The sequence below is a fragment of the Amblyomma americanum genome, chromosome 11, assembly GCF_052857255.1.
Source record: "Amblyomma americanum isolate KBUSLIRL-KWMA chromosome 11, ASM5285725v1, whole genome shotgun sequence".
NCBI lineage: Eukaryota > Metazoa > Arthropoda > Arachnida > Ixodida > Ixodidae > Amblyomma > Amblyomma americanum.
Genome location: NC_135507.1, coordinates 48,458,539 through 48,480,433, shown reverse-complemented (window position 1 = coordinate 48,480,433; position 21,895 = coordinate 48,458,539).

Sequence of the window (21,895 nt, the reverse complement as noted above, 5' to 3'; positions counted from 1 at the left end):
AACCATCGCCGATATGCTCGCCATGTATGTCGATGCCGAACACAAAACCTGGGATGTCATCCTGCCTTACGTCGTCTTCGCCTACAACACCGCAGTGCAGGAGACCACCTAGATGACGCCTTTTAGGCTCGTCCATGGCAGGGAGGCCACGACTACGCTATGCGCCATGCTGCCCAACGTTACAGAAGAAGAGAACGTCGACGTTGCCGCCTACCTTCAACGCGCAGAAGAAGCTCGAAGGCTTGCCGAATTGCGGATCAAAGATCAGCAGCGGTGCGACGCCAGACGCTGCAACCTACGAAGACGCAACGCGGAATACAGGTCAGGAGACCAAGTCTGGGTGTGGACGCCCATTCGCCGCCGTGGACTGAGTGAAAAGCTTTTGCGCCGCTATTTCGGCCCGTACAAGGATCATCGTCGGCTAGGTGAACTGGATTATGAAGTCATCCCTGACGCAATGACTGCATCCCAGCGACGCCGCTTACGACCAGAAGTTGTCCATGTAGTCCGTCGGAAGCCGTATTATGCGCGCTAAACGCCGCTGCATTTCCATGCTCTATTTTCGCAAAATTCGTTTCTTTCTCTTACTAGTCGCATTATTTGTATTATTGCATCGGGTCGATGCTTCTTTGAGAGGGGCCGCCGCGGTGGCCGAGTGGTTTTGGCGCTCGGCTGCCGGCCCGAAAGACGCGGGTTCGATCCCGGCGGCGGCGGTCGAATTTCGATGGAGGCGAAATTCTAGAGGCCCGTGTACTGTGCGATGTCAGTGCACGTTAAAGAACCCCAGGTGGTCGAAATCTCCGGAGCCCTTCACTACGGCGTCTCTCATAGCCTGAGTTGCTTTGGGACGTTAAACCCCAATAAACCAATAAACAAAGCTTCTTTGAGAGGGGAGTAATGCCGCGAATATCTGCAGTGTTTGTTCGTTTATTAAATCTGCCACCACACCACTTTATCGCTTTGTTTGTGACGCAAGACGGGACTAGATTTATCTCCATTGATTGCAGCCAGGCAGAGCTGATACTACGTGGTTCCGGAATGTTCTAGTAACTTTGCATGCTTTATCTCGAAAGTTTGCTATCAGCTTTAAATTGAGCACGGCCGACAGCGGCGGGCATTCTGTTCGACGACCGCCGAGCACGCTTGTCGCTTCGCCGCCGCCGAGTGATTGTCCATTTTGGGTGCAAGTCAGCCCAATAAAGAGTTTTCTTTTAGAAGACCCTTTCGTCTGTCTTCATCGCTGCTTCGACTGCCTTCACCACTACGTGACAATATATATAGAGTAGAGAACCAAATTTTCGTCGTATGTCTTTTTTTCGAATGAAGTCCAAGACATCAGTAAGCGTGGATTGTCACGTGGCCTTCGCTCTAAGCCCAGCCGGTAATCTAGGATTCAGTTTATCTGAAGCTATTGTACTCTCGGGAGCAGTCAGCCGGCTATGGCATCAGAGTTTAGTTGAGAGCACGTTGAGGTCCCATGACCCATACTGAAACGGCGATCTCAGAGCTGCTTGTTCACATATTGCCCTGCAGGCTTCTCAGGCAGATTTTCGTGACAGTTGAGGCGAAGTTAAACGACGCGATAATTACATCTGGCTAGACATATCCTCTTCGTATGCCTGTGCTACACAGCGTGCAGCCTAACAATTCGGTATGCCGTCCTCTTATTAGCTGTGGTTTAGTCTGTCTGCCTGTTGTTGCCAGGAAGAAAGAAAAGGAAAGTGCACACGCCTGCTCACTGGTGAAGCCGAGCCACAATCGCTACCCCGTGCAGACAGAAGGAGAGTTGAAAGATGGGATAGAAAGACAGGATAGTAAATACGCCCAAAAGACAAGGCCGATCCAGGAGGTAGTGCAATACCGGGCCAACCGGTAGCGGGAGTGAAGCATCCTTCAGACTCTCCGCCACATTTCCAAAAAACAAGTCCAATTGGACCCGTAACAGATATTCTACGGGGTCCGGACATTCGCTGTTGATCGGATTTCTTCACCCCTTTCTTCCAGCGCCCAGGCAACAAGGGCACCTGGGTAAATCGAGCCTTGTCACGTTTTTGTGGTACGTACTATACCCATCGCAATAGTTCATGTCTGCGTAGACATCACGAGCTTCAGATGCCCTTCTCCTGCTTCACCGAGACGATGGAGTCATTTGGAAAGACTGTTTAAACTCGCTGACATTTTACTTTTCGTCACACGTTCTGTGACGAGCCTAACCGGATTCATATCTGCGCCATGTGCGGGGCAAGTGCAAGTCCGGCGGGACCCGCGTGTGGGCAGCCATACCCTCAGAGGGGTCCTGCGAATTCCGGGGCCGCCGTGGGAAATCACCACATTAGCGGGTCCCATGTCCGCAAGTGACACTTCAGCGAGTAGCACGTGATGACACGGCTGTGATGCCATTGCGAGAGCGAAACCGCCACGTAGGTAATTCTACTTATTAGGTTGGAATGAGATGCCAAGGAGGACTCCTCCGCACTCCGCTTCGCGGTGGCCAAGAAGACACGCTGTAGGAGAAATTCGGGAGTGCTCTGACGTCATCAGCCACGTAGCCGAGAACGAGATCCAGACCAAGTCTGGTCCGCCTGCCAGTTCCACTGATCAAGTGCTTCCACATGCCACTGCCGCCACTGCTGCAGCTGAATACCTCAATCTTTACGACGGGAAACGCAGCTTAGTGAGTGCGCCGACTACGAGGGACCAGACAGCAGAAAACCATCACTCTTAGGTGAGCAGCACAGACATCAGTAGCCAGAATAGTACTTGATTATTGAAATGGCTGGCTTATTTTCGATGCCCGTGTTTCTTTTCGCCGCACTCTGCGTGGACCCCGTATAAGAAAGCAAGAACCCAGTTGAAGGCGCCACGGTTCCTTCGAAAGCATAATATATATTGTTTCGTGCCATGCTCATATGTTATACTGCGGGATTGACCGCCTTGGTCACTCACATCGTCTGTGCGAATTAGGTGACGTCTGTGGTCTCTTCTTTCTTCACCTCACGGGCACATTGCCACATCTTTGAGGACGGCCGACATCTTTTTTCTCCCTCCGCGTCTAACCTGCGCTGGCTGCACGTCCCAGCACCAGTGGTCACGCGGACTTTGCTTTCTTTGGTCGCAGGCCTGGCAGAATTCTGGAGTGTCGCATGGCACTCTGCTCGGACCACTCCATAATTGGCCGTAGAACGATGGCTTTCCCGACTGATAAAAGAAACGTCATCTGGACTTCGAAGAAGCTTCGTTGTAGTGAAAGCAGTGGGCTTTGCACTTGTGGATTATACTGCTTATACCTTGAGAGCACTTTGCATTTGTATCGTTTGTGCACCAAAATTTTACCATGCGCTCTTAATGGACATTTCTCGGTCGTGCCAGCAAGGGCATTATAGGGGTGCTCCAGTTGCGTTCAACTTAATTTCTTCTATCGGAGAAAGCTGCATGCGGCGAAGGTGCACGGCTCCTCGGAATCTCTGGCGCACAGCCAGGTACAACAGGTTGTTTGAAACAAACATTGCCACAGTGACTATAAGTCAGCTTGTGAGGAAAGCGCCGCTATACCAAGGCCCATATCAACGAATAAACGATATTCGCGCCATGCGGATGGGTGGCGCCTTCTCTTATAGGTGTCAGAAATCACATGCACTTTTTTTTTGAGTTAGTGAAAGTGTATAATAAAATTGCTTGCTTTTGGTACATAAGCAATTTTCAGTGAACATTGGATCAAAATCAGAGGCGTCAAATTACGAGCACAGTGCTTGAACCAATTAACTTGTAGCCCCGGTCGAAAGGAAAATATTATTAGCGTATTGGCTTCCGTGCAGTTAATAGATGATTAGGAGCAATATGATCGTGTTTTTCTTATAGAGGCGCTAGCGAAGCCGGGAAAGCAGGCGCGAAACTGTGGCTCCTCGAGGCACCGTATACAGTATCTTTAATGTTTCCGTAAAGCAGTCATGAATATAAACGGAGGTCTTGAATTTTACAAGACGGGAACGAATTTTCTCACTATCGAACCGATTTTGAAAAAAAAAGGCATTGTGGCAAAACTTCATTATTCATTCATGGAAGTAGCGAGAAGAAAACTCTAAAAAATGCTTCGTGTTCATACATTGTAAGGAATCATCAGCTGGATACCAGTAAAACGTTCGCTTTAATGGTTTTTGATTTGAATGCGTTGGGAGGCATTTTCACAAGAACATAACCATTCTGGAGAACACACAGTGATGCGTAGCGCTACCCATAGAACACGAAGCTTTATAATGACGAAACTCGAAAAGCCATAAACACGATATTCCTAAAATTTGGGGATCCAGGAACCGGAGCCACGGCTGAGTGTGACCGGAAGCTGGCGCGGACTACGGAGCTTGGGCAGGGGCGGCCGGCACACATGTCTCCGTCATGCTGACAAAATGTCGGTCGACCATGGGCTGCATCTCATCCTTCCATCTCCGGTAGGCCATCGGATACTGCCTGCGAACAACGTGCAGTAATAACGGTGTCAATAAGTTAATGACGCTTTCTGGTTTAGCGGTCAATGATACTTACAGCTTGGAAACGTTTGGGTGGGCGCTTTACCCGCCCAAAGAGCTCGGTGGCGATGCATGCATAACGAAGTCAGAACACCGGGCGGTCGCAACTAATCCGGAGCCATCCACTGCTTCGTTCTCCATAGAAAATGAAAATGGGTTTTGAGGTAAGGAAATGGCGCGGTATCTAGCTCACATATTAGCAGACACCCGAACCGCACCGTAAAGGAAAGGATAAAGGAGAGAGTGAAAGAAGAAAGGGGTGCTGTAATGGAGGGCTCCGTAATAATTTCGACCACCTGGGGATCTTTAACGGGCAGTGACATTGTACAACATACAGAAGCCTTTTGCGTTTCGCCTCCAACGAAACGCGGTAGCCGCGGTCGGGTTAGAGTCCGGGAACTAACCACCTTAACCACTGAGCCGCCGCGGCGGGTTTCCCCATAGCGTCTGCGCAGCTTGGCGACGCTATACCTCACGTACCCTACTTACTTGTGCGAAGAGGAACAACACGGAGATATGTGCCTTCCTAACGGCTTGAAAGCAAACACCTTGGGCTGTATATTTTTGACTAAGACCGTGCTTGTGCAGGCCGCTGCAAGCTATGAATGCCAACAAGGCCCGGTATTAGGGCCCATGTGTCCAGGTTCGAGTGTCTGGTGGTTGGCTGGTGTGGTAATCCTGAATTCCCAGGTGCCGCTTGCCTGCCTAGTTAAGTCTGAGGAAAGTTAGCATAAAGTGTGAAAACGTCGCCTCTTAAGCAGAAACAGGTCATACGGGGCAGTTCAGAAGCCGCTTTCAGAACTGGAAGATGGCTGCCACGCGCACATCCTGGAGGGCGACTAGCAGCGCAACACGCCACCTGCCGGGCGTGGTAGGTAGTAGCTACCACATCTAGAGAGCCGCGCTCATATTTCCTACTACTCACTATCGTAATCGTCCATCAATTTTTTCCTGGTTCATTCTTTTGCCCCAGCGCCAATGACAGCCACCGTTATGACGGCGCTTATAGGCGGCAAATAACGTCGGTTCAGCGAGTGCGGCATTAAGGAGTGGCTGCCAAGAAAAAATAATTTATAAGAGAAACTGTCCTTAATAGCAAAAAAAGACCCACACAGGTCATAGAGAGTCTTCAAGTGTGCCAGAAAATTCCTGCTCACGAAAATGCTCCACTGTAGTAGTGTGGTGCAGGTGTCCCAGCAGTAAGCCCACTAATGATTGACGGGGTGGAGGTCACGTGCACACCGAAACGTTCGTTCTAATTCCAACAGACAGCAAAAATCTTTTTCCTTTTAGTTCTTAGGCTCTTCACTTTGGCTGCCTGCTGCACCTTCACAAGGAGTGGTCGGCAGAAGATCATTTGGACAGCCCACAATTACGATATACACCCCAACCGAAAGTTTTCATGACGAGTGTCCGATGTAATTCCATATATCACCGTATGGGTTATATGAAGTCAGTATAGAGCGTGTGTATTCGGTATGGATATTATGGAAAGCGCGTACGGAAGCTTACGGCCTCTGTACGACATGATGCATGTAGTATAGAAGCTATATGGAAATTTTAATGAAAGCTTACGCACTCCTTACACAAAATGTTTGGATGTCCATATATTTTCACCATAATAAGGACTCCATGTTCCCATAATTTCATACAAGGGACTCGTATAATATCTTCAATATGGATATCCAATGCCACCTACTGAAACATTATTACTGTGAGGTCTTACGATGAAGGAATTCTCCCATACCAGAGTCCATAGACGGCTAGGCTCGCCCAGACGCAGCTGTGCAGGAGCAGGGCCAGTCCCAGTGGCACCGAGAGCAGCCACGAGAGGTTGGCCATCCGTCGGCTCGCCTCCAGCCACGACAGTGTCAGGGCCAGCGATAGGCTGGTGGGCAGCAGCAGGCTCATGCCGAACAACACGTGGTGGCCCAGGTTTCTCTCGTCACGGAACCAGTCCAGGAAGGCCTGCGTGGACACGGGGAGATCTGCACTTGCAGGGATATGAGTACAAAAGAATATTTTTTGGGTTTTGATATGGGCATTGGAGTGGCCATTCTCGAAAATGTGTTGTTACGGATAAGGGACGCAGAAAAGCGTGCGGGCAGGCGTTCTTCTAAGGGAGGCGGGTGTATTAGTTTTATACAAAAGCGTTATCGTTGTAACTGCTCTGATGCAGAGAAAGGTAATAAGCCTTTCTGTTTCTTCACTCGCTCTACAGTGGGTTGAACGATTACTAACCTCTTCAAGCACAGCCAGGGAGTTCAGCGTTGCCTTCGGTAGAAAATAGATGCAGGACAATCTTGGCTTTAAAGCTCAATGCTAACAGCCACGCCCCCCCCCCCCCCCCCACCCCTGCGCCCCCATCCCCATCCCCCGGTAAGCTGTGGCAGAATGAATAACATCTCTGGAGTGTTTCAGACGATGATGAGTATGTATGGCCCAAGGGCCACTTTTATCAAAAGGGAGCCATGATATGTTATTTTCATATAGACAAGATGATGTGAAAGAACCATTTCCCAAACATTTCACCCCCGATAAGCAGGTCATTAGGTCAGGGTAAGCTTCTACCTATTGTGCCAAAGGCGGGTACGCAAAGACACTTGGAATCGAACCACGCAGCTGCTGCATACAAGGCTAATACTCATACTCCCAGATCACTGTTGCGGTGCTCTGAATATTTTCTTTAATTCCTTGATTGGAATCACAAGATAGGTATGATGCATAAGACTGTTTATCTTCCCCGATAAGACGGAAGTATTTTTACTTCTTTAGATCTATTCTGTTTTATACATATACTGAAGCACTTTTAAGGTTGTGTGGTACCAATTAGGTCATATTCTGAGGTGATTTGGGTGAAAAATGTGTGCAGAATTTATTAGTTACCAGTCCATTGAATGTACTTCATAAGGTTGATATACGAGTCACTGGGTCCTAAATAGAAAGTAATACAGACAGTGAGCTCGATTTGGCTCCGACAGATTTGCGGGGAAGACCGCGTGAGGCCTACGGGTCAGATGTTCAGCTCATCTTGAACTCATTAACATGATAAATGTTTGGCATAACGATAAACGATGGCAAAAATACATACGCTATGTGTAGTAGTGCGGTTGAGGTAGGTCGGTCCGTCGCGCCTCTTCAAAGTCACGAAACGGGCTCTTTTTCATTGAGTACTTAAGTATGCGTATAGTGGAAAGGGAAACAGAGGGTTGTAGTTGATGGCCACTTCTTCCCTTATGGGAGGTAAGAAATCTTGATTTGAGATTTGACTTTACGAATTTCTGTAATCTATGAATTGGAGTTCATTTTTACAACTGCTAAGTTACAAGCAGCTATCATCCCAATTGCAGAAACTGAAAAATAATGGTTTCCAAAAAGTGCACATTTGGCAGGAAGAGTGTACGGGATGAAGATGTGTGAACCAAAAAAATATTTTGATGTTGTCAGCCAAATACAATAGCCTAGAATGTGTTGCCGGGATGAAGAGACATCCTGCCTCTACTGGCATAATTATCGGTTAATTAGTTCCTGTGCAAGCTAATAATAAATTACATCGCACACATGTCACGCAAACAATTTTGAATGAATATTTTGAACGATTTCAGGAGTGCCTCCTTGGTTCTTGTCTTGCGTCTATTTTCGCTGGTTCCTTTTCTATGCAATTTGAACGATTTATACATATTCTCAAAAAAGAGATTTATGAACAGCTTGTGCGCTGTCATTTTAGATTTGTTAAAAGCGTCATTGCAAAGGTGAGGCTATTGGGGAGTGCGGATTGTTGAACTAGTACCCGTTGACCGCATGTGGTAACTGACGCAAAATCCCTCGTAGTCAGTGCTTCTAGCTTTAATTGTAAGGTCACGCAAGCATATTTGAGGTGTTGGAATTGAGTGATAAAGCTAGGGAAAACGGTGGGTATTGCTGGCCGTTCTTCCGTGCTCAGATTGTGTTACCGAGCTAGCCGTAGTCAAAGCGTATAAGCCTGTTGTCTTGGCATATACATTGCCGTACCTGTCGGCGGTCCATGCGGACATCGAAGTGGTAGCCACAGGCGTCGCAGGGGTAGGCTCTGGCGTGATACGTGCCTCGCAACACGTTGATATCCCTGGCGGCGAGGCCTAACATATGAATGCGAAAAATAATCAGAAGCAATTTTCAACACAGACATAGCTTCCTATTTAGAGGGGTTAAGGGTTCTTCTTGAACCGGTAATTGTGTGCAGTTCACTCACATAGGTGTACTAGTGAGAGAAGTTTTTCCCGAGTGGCGAGTCATTTCTCAATTTATTAAATATCACCTGATTTTCTACCAACAGTCGCTTGAGTGGGTGCTGGCCATTTAAAGATAGCTTACATCATCGAGAGTTTTCCTTCCAGATTATATAAGAAAGCTTATATAATGTATCTCCGGCCAGATTAAGCAAAAAATAAAGTGGTTGTCATGAGGAAACAGTGCTTAATAACATAGCGGGTTGAACGTTTGTTTCTGAGCATGTTTTCAAAAATGAACATTTCAATTACGTATTACGCGCATTCATAGTAGTATAATTCGCTGTCATGGTTTATGGTTTATGGGGATGTAACGTCTGAAAGCGACTCAGGCTATGAGGGACGCCGTAGTGAAAGGCTCCGGAAATTTTGACCACCTGGGGTTCTTTAACGTGCACTGACATCGCACAGTACACGAGCATCTAGAATTTCGCCTACATCGAATTCCGACCGTCGCGGCCGGGATCGAACCCGCGTATTTCGGGCCAGCAGCCGAGCGCCACAACAACTCAGCCACCGCGGCGGCCTTAATTCGCTGTGAAATAAGACGTTAAGAATTTATTGATGCGCGGTTTTATCACGTTGAGTTTATTTGTTTATAATGACCGTGTCATTCAATTATCTCCTTCTTCAACGTAGATGGTGTCAAAGGGGTGAGGCAAAGGCTTTATCACGCGACACAAGGAAGTACAGTCGGGGATAAAAGTCTTTGAACCGCGTGATCAACAAGAAAAGCTGATAGCTCTGTTACCAGCCACCATTTTGAGACCAAACTTGTGGAGGTGAAAGTCAATACCCTCTTATATTGCCTCCGCAAGTGCGGACTCCAACTGACCGCTAATAAAAAAACTATCGGCTTCGTTCAAGGATCATGCGGATCAAGTACTTTTAGCCCGACTGCACGTGCAATGTATAGGGTTGTCCACTTTTATATTGAACACGCCAGCGGCTTGGATTTGCTCTTGAGAGCGCCAGAGTTTCTCTTGCATGTGTTCATTAAAGCGAAGTTGCAGCACGAGCTCTAGGTTCCTCTACGCCTAGGCAACGTTGCTCCGATGCGTCGCCGTGGAGGACGCGCTGGCCATCAGAAGAGCGTTGTCACACATCTCGCGTGTTTAGATTAGAAGTCGAAGACTCCACGTTGCAAACAGCACAGAGTTAGGCTACCCTTCTCATTGTGAACTCTTCCCCAATATCCAACGGTGTAGCAGATGGAACGACCGCAAGAGCGTCTGTTCTGGAACCTAGAGAATGCCGCCGCAGATGTATCGGCCGAACATATGCCTACATGAAATTGATTTTCACGTGGTGGTAGAAAGCGACCACTTCACGACTGTTAATATTCGTGCCATTGTTTGCGGTAATTTAGACGCGTAAAAGGCGGATTGCATGGTAGAGATAAAAGCACGATTAATGTAACACTGCTACACAGACAACTTCATCGATAAGCTCTTTACACATTTTTCGCACTCGTGGTGGGTCTCTGGGACAGAGCTTAAAGGTTTTCTCATATGAACACGTCAGCTCAAGCGATCTTTGCTTTGATGCAGTGGATTCATACAGCGCAGTTCACTTTTTAGGTGACAGTTCCAAGCCCGTGCCGTGGATTGGATGTTATTTAACTTGTACACAGGGTACCTTTTTTTTCTCTGTGTTCAAAATGAGCAGAGTTGTACACATTTGCCGTCTTTCGTGGGTGCGCGGTGCTTGGTATTCTTCATACTGTTCATCATCAGGAATCAAGCTCTGAGGCCAGCTGCCAGTAATGGTTGCAGTCTAAGAATACTTGTCAGGAACACACCAATGCGCGATAGCTATCCAATCGGAGACGATTCGTTTTCACAGCACTGCACATTCAGTAAAGAACCGTGCATAGTGTTTGACAGATTTATACTCACCGGGCGAGCTGTGTCGATCATAGCAGTTCGTCCTGATTCTTGGGTACTCACGGGCTTGCTGTACGGATGGGGCTGCACATGAAAGGAGGTAAAGAATACATCGATTTTAAGAGCGAGACGGACATTACGGCCAGGACATGTTCAGCTGCTCTCATCACTGAATTATCGTGCAAATATTCGGATTTAAGTTTTTTATTTTTATATAATCAAATCATGCACGCCGCCTACATGCATTTATAAATAGTTTTGTCGATCGTTTTTGCTCTGGCATTACCGTGATTTCACCCCAGGACACGTTGTGTTTGAAGAGGGCGCGTTTTCCGAGAAAGCAATTTCCCCAGGCAAAAACCCAAGCATCGAAAGCTGGGTTGTGACCTGCATCCGCGCCTTATCGAACAATAAGCGGAATGCTTCACGTGTCTCGCTGCCTTATCAAAAACCAGCGCGACACGCGTCGTCTATACCGGCGTTAAACTTTTCAAACGCCACGATATTGATACCGGAAGCGCTTTGGGGTTAGCTCCACTATGTGCACCAATGCTTGTATGCAACAAAAGCTAGGCGGAAAATCTTCAAGCGCCGACCAATCGTTAAAGAAGATGACGTTTCGGCCCCGGCTTACGTGGGCCGAAACGTTCACAAGGCCCCCGTAAGCCGGGGCCTTGTTCACAATGCCCCCGTAAGCCGGGGCCGAAACGTCATCTTCTTTAACGATTGGTCGGCGCTTGAAGATTTTCCGCCATGAACATACCCGACCAGACGGGTTTCCGTCAAACCCTGGATTTCATCGCAAGAAAAGCTAGTATAGTGCTTCTTGATTTAAGTCGAATGGAATAGGAATTTGTACCAGTGTCCTAGTTGTGACCCCTTTCGATACACTGTACACAAGTCTGTGAGATATACTTCGCCGAATGTACACTTCGTTAGTATCTCTTTATGTATCGTATCGCGAGTGCGGTCCTGCGCACACCTCCAAGAGCATTCCAGGCAAATTATTTAAACAGTTAAATATGTGTTCATGAAATATGCCATCTTTGTCGCTTTTAAAATGCATAGCGTTTTCAATGAGCACACCGTAGATTGTGTCAAGGCGCAGGACCGGAAAAGAGTCAGTTTCTCTGAAATAGGGTCGCCATCAAGTGCGAAACTTCGCTACTGGGCGGAAACATGTAGCGCTTTCCTGTGCAGCAACACAGCACTGGCTTACCCCTGCTCGTGGTCCAGTTCCACGTGAAGTTCGTAGTATTTCCCTCAAGTACTCCGGCGGCCGCAGCTGGCACACGATCAGCCGGTAGTGCAGTAGGCGGCTCAATCAAGCAGCCACTATCCAAAGCAGGAACCAGTGCCGCATTCGGAACCGGAATAACTGCAGCAGGCCCGTCAGCAGCCGAAGCCGCCGCCACAACTGCGGGTGAACCTGCAGCCTCAGTCGCTTCCGTTACCGCATGTGCGGCCTCCACTACATCTTGAGGTTCTATGTGCGGCGACAGCATGGCCGCAGACGGGGTATTCAGGCACACAAAAGCTGCAGCGTCAGCAGCAGGCACTGTTTCTAACTGCAAACAAGTCGGATCCAAAAGCGAAGCCTAAGTCGAAGCCGAGGTGGACGCGTTTGGAGGCTGTCAAGTGGCTCCACCAACTGATGGTGCTCCTTTCTTGAGGCTGGGTTGTAGTGAGACTCTCTGCATTCGTGAAAAATTCAATTTACTTTTGCGTACTAAATCATGCTGCGCCCCAAGGCAGCGAGGAAATTCAGTATTCTGAGTATTTCGATCTACCCAAATGTTCTGTGCGAACCTACGTGTACAAGAGCAGCAGTCAACGCAGGCGATGTGATTGAATACCTCGGGTAGTAAAGAATGGTGCGAATGGAGAAATATCCAACGTGTCTCACGTGTCTCACACCTAAGTGGCGTGATGTGCTTTCATAGACGTTTAGAAGCTGTAGGGCAAGAGGAGGTCTTTAACTTTTCCCTGTGCCGTGCGGTGTGGGCCCCCGTGCCTTCAGAGCCATAGAGCAAATGCCTATAACTCGTATTAATTTGAATATATACGCTGCATAATGCACGTTTATATCAAAATCCTACTGTGAAGCCCAATAAACTCGCAATTTAATTTGCCGTTTGGAGCAGTAAGTTCATTTAGGCAAAGGAAACAAAATGAAAAACTGCTTAGGTCGTTCCTATACCCACAAGAACCTTCACCAGGTGCCTATGCGCGAACATATTGACTACTCTCGTACTTCGAGCGGTCCGTTCAGAAAGTTTCCAAATGACGAGTTCCATAACTCCATACGGATTCTTAAGAAATTTCATACAGTCGGTATGGACATATGGAAGCATGCATGGAATCTTACGGAGTCCATATCACTTGATGTACAGTCTTTGCCGAAAGTATCCAGGCAGGACGGTTTGCTTCCCTGTCGTATATTGAAGCTATTATGCGAGTACTTAAGCTCTAAGTCTCTGTATGACAAGGAGAACGCTTGTGCTCACATTCCGAGAAATTTTTCGTATTCAGGGATGCCGTAAGGGCTCTTACTATTCGAATGAGAATCAAACCATGCATCCTGGTTACTTTTGGCAAAGGCGATACTGCGAATGGAATTTGTATAGAGTTTATGCGGATTGCTTATAGACTCCATACAAAGGTGAAATGAATTTCTATATACATTAAGGGCTCCATATTCTATACGAGCGACTTATATGGAACGTTCAGTCGGGGTACCTACGCTCCAGAGCTTTATGCCCTTTTCAGAAACGTCATAAAAAGGCATGGCGGTCAAAATATACGCAATGCCTCAGGAGCGTATAGAAAGAAGCCGTAGCTCATGCGTTTGATTTTATCTGAAAACTTTACTGGTAATCAACCAACACGCAAAAACTATCCACGTCCACAATAGCTGGAGCTAGCATACAGCATCAAACAGCTCATGCTAATCGCAATATTTTATTAAAACAAGACAAAACTCTACCTTTTAATGTCTGAAATACAGAAATAAACAACAAACTTTTGCAGTGGTGAGTGGTTAGAATGTTCCAGATTGAGGGCTCAAGGACAATGAATGAACGCTTGAAGACTCGCACAGATACAAAATGTCTTCGGCCTTCAGTTCGCGACCACCACTTGTTCGTGGAGAATTTATAATGCGATTCATGGTGGGAATACTCACTGCATGTTGTTTACCACCTACAGATGGAGACTATCATCGAGGATAGTTCACACTTTCTTATTCCTTACCAAATATTCACATTACAAGAAAGAAGGTGCATTTGTGCGCGTGTCATTTTCCTTACTAACTTGCGCTCATTGTTGCCATGTGTAGGACCGCTTGTGTCCAACGCTTGCGGCCTTCAACAAAACCGTAGCATGAAGTCAACATGAATCTCAGACGCCTATCCTATTTTGCTTGTTAAATAGCTGGAAAGTATGGCGTCTCCCCAGTTAAATATATTTCTGTGTGATGATTGATGAAATGTTATGGAATTAGGGGAATAAATTGTGTGCTATATAGACGGGCTGAAATTGTTCTTTATGCCTGGGTTGAACTTTCATTCGCGAATATACTGGCACCAAAACTGCGTCATCAAGTCTGATACCATAACCCTGTCACAAGCAAAGCGTTTACCATGGTTAAAGCAAGTACAGCTATTCGCAATTATTTACACGGGCAGAAAAACAGCTTCAGACTGAAGACGACTAGGTGGCTTTAGCATTGGTAACGTTGCTCGTGCAACAGAGTATTAACCGACGCCTGAATGGATAGCCATCGCTGAAAGTATTTTACGATAGTTAGCAAGAAAACGGCAGTTCACTTTGCCGTCGAGCTACATGCTTCAGCAACACATAGATATAGTCCTGGTGGCGTTAAGCGTGGTTAAGGCGTTCTTGCAATGAGTGTATTACTAGTCAAGCATTGTAAGAAGCTCGGTACAAAGCACGTCACCCCGCCGAGAGCATTCCTGCAGCGTGCACTGTGCAGTTATTGAAATGCACTTACCGAGAGTGTACGTAATGGATGTTGTAGTAAAAATTGGAAATTGGTTTTTGGGGAAAGGAAGTGGCGCTGTATCTTCCTCACATCTCAGCAAACACCTGAACCACGGCGTAAGGCAAGGGATAAAGGATGGACTGAAAGAAGCAAGGAAGAGGTGGAGTAGTGAAGGGCTCCGAAATAGTTTCGACCACTTGGGGATCTTTAACTTGCACCGACATCACACAGCGCAGGGGCCCCTTTTGTGTTTTGCCTCCATAAAAACGCAGCCTCCGCTGTCGAGTTCGAAACCGGGTACTCAGATCAGTAGCCGAGCGCCTTAACAACTGAGCCACCACGGCGGGTAGATGTTGTAGTGCTGAAGTGAATGCCGTTACGAGTAGAGAAACAATACTCACCGAAGCAAGCAATCTCAGTTTGCTGAAGCGTATGACCGTCTTATTCCTCTTTTCAGGCTTTGGAAGTCGAAGGGCTGCCAGAGTAGAAACAGCAGAGGAGCGGTGGCGGCAGCGTCCTGCCCTGGCCAAGGTCGTGAGCGTTCTCTCTTGCGCGTGCTGGGAACACTTCGTCCTTGTCGGCATCACGCGCACTGCCAGCCGCGCGGGTCGCTACAAGGTATTTTCTGCTCCCTAGCCCTCTCTTGTGGCACTAGAGAATAACAATAATAATAATAATTAGTTTTCGGGGAATGGAAATGGAGCAGCATCTGTCTCATATATCGGCGGACACCTATACTGCGCCGTAAGGAAAGGGATAAAGGAGGGAGTGAACGAAGAAAAGAAGAAAGAGGTGCCGTAGTGTAGGGCTCCGGAATAATTTCGACCGCCTGGAAATCTTTGACGTGCACTGACATCGCACAGCATACGAGCGCCTTAGCGCTTTGCCTTCATAAAAATGCAGCCGCAGCGGTCTGGTTCGAATCCGACAGCGGCGGCTTCTCCGGGCGTTTTTTGAATTTGTACCCCGGTTTGGAGAGCTATGCGCCAAAACGTGGCGTAGGTCCTTAGCGCTTCTGCTCTTGGTTCCGTTCAGCAGAACGACCTCTTCGATGAAAGCGGGCGTGTGTTCCTCGAGTCGCCCGCGCGCACTTGCCGTTAGACCGAGGGTCTGCTATGCGTCTGCTGTAAGTCTGCCAGGCTCGCCGCACGCGACGACTGCCGCGACCGAGGCTAGTACTGCGCTTTTAGGAGATTAAAATAATCGCGCATGCCGAAAGCGAGCGCACGCCTCTTGTGACGTCGCCGATGCGCGCCAGTGTTTTGTTCAGTATGCATGCTATGAGGGCCGCCTCATAAGGAGCGAAGGCCACTCGCCCTTCCGTTCACTTCATGGCACAGGTGAATCGTTGCGCGTGCCCGGGGCTCTCAGTGCATGTTTGATAGATTGATTGAACAACTTTTGAAGCGGTAGCTTCACTACTAGAGGTAACGGGCTGAGATCGCCGTGTACTTCGCATAACCTTCAACACTCAACCAAGGTCAAGTAGTAAGTTTATAAGTTTGGAGAACGAGCGAATGGTCAATGGTCAGACCAATGGCCAAGCCATTGCAAAGGTCATAGGTTGAGGTGAAGGTAAAACGTCAAGGTAATATAATGTAAAGTCAAGGGAATCACAGTCGTCAAGATGAAGTCAAAGTCAAGCAAAATCGGGTCACGTGATCTACTCTTGGCTCGCCGAGGAGACTAAACACGGCGTTTACATGATAGGGTGTGACGTCGCACCCTCAACTCAGTGCATAACGAGAGGAGCGGCGGAGACTGCCAGGCTAAACCATCCTGAAGCTACCGCTTCTGCCTCGGTTTAACCTAAGCTAAATCAGCGTTAACTTTTATTTCCACCGGAAAAGTCGTTTGTCCCCGTCCCCGGCACGCAGGCTTGGGAGACGGGGATTTGCGCGTCCGCGGTTAGAGGCTGGCTGGCCGTCCTTGACTGGTAGCGGCCTCTTCCGCTTTAAAGAGGCGACACTCTATCACTCTGTGAGCATGCTGGCGTCTATTGACACGTGTCTACGCGTCAATACATGAAGCACACCCGCAGAAATGCAATCACAAGAAAGGACATCGCACGAACTCGGATATTACGGAACGAAAGTTTCGGAGCGCTGAGCAAGGAATAACCACACCCTTGCCCCAAACGCTTGCACAAAACTGTTCTGAACCCTATAACGTTGACTCCTTTTTTTCGAATGCTACATAAAACATTGATTAAGGATACAGCTTTGTTTGTTCTTCAATATTAACATGTATTTCCTGTCCTAGCGGAAGCTCTTTATATCAACATTGAGAGCATACAGTCTTGCACTCCACAAGTAAAAAAAATAGCGGCCGGTTTAGCATTGCAAGGCCTAAAAAACTGTCTGAAAGCATGCTTTTTGCAAGTGTACACCACCGCCATTGAACTCGAAGTGCGGCTGAGGTGTCCATTGAACCAGACAGCCGATTATGGACCTTTCCTTTCCTCAAAATGCACGAAGTTTCGATGGGAGGCGAAACGCAAAGCCTAAAGGAGGAGGCCGAGCCGTAACGACGGCCGCAGAGCGGTTCGTAAAGCGGTCTTGACGGAGACTTTAGATCAAATAGAAGAATAAGAAGAGGGGGTCACTCTCTTCACAGACGCTTTGTTATTCAAGTTTTCATCGAAAGCCACGCTGGCAGTTACGACGTGGGATGTGCTCGTAACCTGTGCCTCCATCGAGACGTCTTTTCCGGAGGTGCCAGAAGAGGCCGCCACAGCGCTAACTCTCGCGCAGCCCAAAATGGGAAGAATTGTCACTGACTCGCAAAAGGCGCATGGCAGCTACAGAAAGGGGTGGGTGTCGCTTGCGGCGCTAGATATTCTCAACAGTACACGCAAGGTAGCTGAACAGATAGTTGAGTCGATATGGACACCGGCTCACTCTGGGCTGGAGGGCAACGAACTTGCCCACCAGTTCGCCAGAAAGATGGAACACCTGGTAGAGGAAGGTGAGCCAAATCCATTAATTGTAGCGATATTACGAACCATTACAATACAGAGTGGCGACGTTACCCCGATCCTCCCAAATCGCTTAGCAGAGAACAGCAAGCGATTTACAGGCAGAAACAGGCAGGATCCTTCCCGCACTCTTACCTTCAAAACAAGTTGTACCTGGAAAGTACGAGAAATAATGTAATTTCTGCAAGACTCAGTTACGCACGCTCCAACACGTCATTGGAGATTGCGATTTCGTCAAGGCAATCCCCCCAACTCTTACCTGCCCTGCTACCACACCCCATCTCTCATCCTCTTACCGAGCGATGGGAGACCTTGCTAACCAGTAAAGTTGAATGGCGCAAGGGAATGAACACAGGAAGACACAGAGGCAGAAAGAGCGCATAATGAGACGTCTAAGAACACGTCGTAATTAGCTCGGCTCAAAAAAGTTGTTTCTATCTCTCTCTCTCTCAAGAAGGCGGAAGAACGCTAGCTTCTTCGCATTTACACCAACGCGGCACTGTGCCCGGCAGTACTTAAACATTTTAATTCGGCCTGTTCGGACGAGTGTCCACACTGTGGAGAAGTGTTTGCGGACACGCAAACGCAAACGCAAGCAAGCGCACACAAAGCGACTGTGTGCTGTGCGATGTCAGTGTACGTTAAAGATAAGGGCTGAATTCGCGCCTTGCGTGGCGTCGCCAGCCTGACTTGACTGACCACCGCCGGAGCTCGCTTGCGCGTCGACGTCCTCAGTGCGCGGGCGAGCGCCGGCGGTGGTCAGTGACGTCAGGCTGGCGACGACACGCCAGGCGCGAATTCAGCCCTCCTACAGTCCGACCACTCCAACGCGACTCAGCGGCTGCGCCACAAGAAGCGCATGCGCAGATGATGCGCAGAACGCACGACGCGTCATCTGTCGTAGATTTGCGAAGCAGCGCCGCCCCAACGAGAAGCCGAACCGGTCTCGCCGGGTCGGTGGATGGTGGTGGTGAAAAGCATTTATTAATCTATATGTACAGAGAGGTGCTCGGGGAGAGGCTCCTAGTGGGTCTCGCTCCTTACAATAGAAGGCGGAGTCCCTCATTCCGGGACCCCGTTGGTACTGACCGCTGCGCAGGTGCGCAGAACCAGGGCCTGTTGGGCCGATAGTTCCTGGCAGCCGAGCAAGGCCACCTCCCAGTCCTCTAGGGTAGGGGAAGGGGCGATGGGGGAGAGAGAAGGATTTTGCCTGCATGCCAAAACCATGTGAAAGGTGTCGGCCACCTCCTCACAGAATGAGCAGCGGCCGTCAAAAAAAGAGTCAAAGTGCTAGAGAACCGCAGGGCACAGTAGGGTGTTTGTATAGAGCCAAAGGAAAGTTCGCCAGCTTTACCCAGTCCCTTCATCGGAACCGGGTAGCGCCGGTGTTCTGCACGATAGGGCTCAGTGATGTCTTTAAAAGAAAGAAGAGGGCTGTGGTCTGGGTTAAGGTCTTCCCAAGGAACTCCTGGTGCCAGGTAAGTGAGTGCGCGGGCTGCCTCATGGGCGGCTTCGTTACCTGGCATGCCTTGGTGGCCGGGGAACCCATATGATTGAGCGATGTGTTGGATCGCAGTCGCGAGTAGTGCAGTGAAAAATTTGGTGACCAAATGCAGTGATAGAACCGAACTCAAAGTTTCGACAGGCTCCGCGAGGGTCTGTGAGGATGAATTTAGAGTCGGGATGGGAGGCTGCGAGGGTGATCGCTACCTCCTCCGCTTGAGTTGAGCTGGGCGCTCTGAACGAGAGGTGGTATGAATAATCCTGTATACGAATAATCCTGCCCGCACGGATCTTGATCCCGACTGAGGTATTGTGAGCGTAAGACGTTCGCTAGCTGCTCTGTGTTTCCTTGAAAATTGTGTGAGGTGTTCCTGGGCTTCCGAGCGTGTTTGTGTAGGGTCTATGAGACTTCTAAAGAGCCGCTAAGTGTTGCGGCTGGACATCTGCTTTGCTGCGCTGTTGCATCTATCTACCCAGTTATGGTTATCGAGCTGGGCAGCATACTCGGCAGCTTGCTGGGTGAGGTCAGAGATGCGAGCGCGGAGCTTACGATTGTGTTTCTGCCGCCGCCATCGTTTAGTGAGGCTGCAGCGAGCTTCCCAGAGGTGCATCAGGTGGTTTTCCACGTGTGATGCACGCTCCGTAAGCTGGATTTTTTTTGTGTGTGAACGGGGTGTTTGCATGAGTCCGTGTGCCCTAGTGGAGTAGTGTTGCTCGAAGAGAGAACTTACTGGCAGGGTCTGGCGGAAAGCATTTCAGTCGGGAAATTTGCTTGTGCAAGGGGGCGATGTAAGGGTCGAGTGTCAATGGCAGTGTTCAGTATGCAGCAGTTGCCACCGAGGGTGTCCTCAGTGTTGATCCACTCTGCGTGTCGGACGTGTTTCGTGAGGGTAAGGTCGGGGCAGGTGTCCCGAGTGACGGAATTCCCTACACGTGTCGGGTGAGCAGGGTCGGTTAGAAGAGTGATGTCCAGTGTAGATATAAGTTCCGCCAACTTACGACCACGCGGCTCTTCCTTGCGATAGCCCCGCATGGGACAGGCGGCGTTAAAATCGCCCACTATCACGAGGTGGTCGCGATTCGCGATCCGTAGCGCTGCGCTAAAGATTGTAGAAAAACTGATGTTTTTTTTAGTGTCGGGGCAGTAGATATTAAGGATGTGTGCGAGGCTATCTGTTCGCCGTAGAAGGGGGACAGAGACCATCACGTACGAATATTCCAGATTTAGATCAAGATTAACCTCCTGCGCTGTGTTGGCGTTATGGATGACAAGGAGACAAGTGAATGGGTCTCGTATAAAAGTACTATAGCCCGAAGGCTTGACCACATCTCTGGTTTCTTGCATCGCAAGGACTGCGGCGGGGTGTTCGAAGTTTCAAATGTACTCCCTTAAGTTGGCGAATTTGGTCCTGTCTTTGAAACCCCGACAGTTCCACTGTACGAGGGAAAGAGCTTGCTGTCTTTGCGAGGGGGGGGGGGGCGGCAGCGCCCTCTATGGGGTTGGTTAGGAGGGGACGCAGCCATGCTGATTTGAAGAGAGATTGCCTTAGAGAACCGGAACAGGTTGCGTCACCTGCAGCGGGAACGATTCCGGCTCCTCCGAGAGTTCGGTTAGATTAATGGGTTGGTTGAATATTGATGAGCGGTTCGTGTCATTAGGGGTCTGCATACTGAAGAAGTTGGCGCGGAACAAGGACAAGTGAGACAAAGACGAGCGCTACTCACAACTGAAGGTTTATTCCAGACAATGCTCGAATAAATAGTGAAACCAGCAAGAACAAAAACAAACAAACGTCACGAACACCACATGTTACCCCGTGAATCCCAATGATTTCGTTAGGAACAGACACTCCCTATCAGAGAAGCGGATGGAAGTCTGACTAATGAACTTATCGCCACTGATGCGCATATGAAAGGCTTCCATGAGCTGACGCGTGAGTTGCTCCCTGTGCCTGAATAGGATGGTCGTTTTTCCAAAAAGCGGTTTACACTGGATTTTCTTCTCCTTGTCGTGTGTAATGCACGTGCCTAAACTATTATAGGATTATTAGAGGATGGACTATTAGGTGTTCGCGCACGTGTCTTGGAATTGGCAAGGTGTGTGCATGGATTCCTTCATACTGTATTCCTGCCTTCTTGAGGATGAAACGTCCAGTTTCAGTGCCTGATACTTTTCCGTATTGCGCAGTGAGGTGCGCTTCTATGATTTCCGCTAAGGTGTCATGTATTCCTAACTGTAGTAGTTTTTCATTTGGGGTATGACGAGGGAGGTTGAGCGCAATTTTGTAGGGTTGTCGAATTAAAGAATCCTGGTCGTGTCTTTCGCTGACTGTGATGGTGACGTATGGTGTGGAGTAGATGACTCTGCTAAGAACGAAGGCTTGGATTAGTTTCCTGGTCTTGGCTTCTTTAAGTCCTCCTCACTTATTTGCGATGCATCTGATGACGAGGGAGATTTGGTTGACAGTGTTTCTTGGTTTCTTAATTAGTTTGTCGTTGTTTTGGTTTGATTGGATCAGCATTCCCAAGAATCTTAGTGTTTCCACTTCATGAATGGCTGCCCCTTCCACGTAAATTTTGATCTCAGGCGCTTTATTCCTTCTTTGACGCCTTGGGTGTAGGATGAGGACTTCAGATTTTTGGGAAGGAACACACAACTCCAGCGGCTTGTGCCTCCTCTACAGGGACACGGCGTGCGCAAAATGATTTGAAATGCCCGCCATTGCATGTGCGTT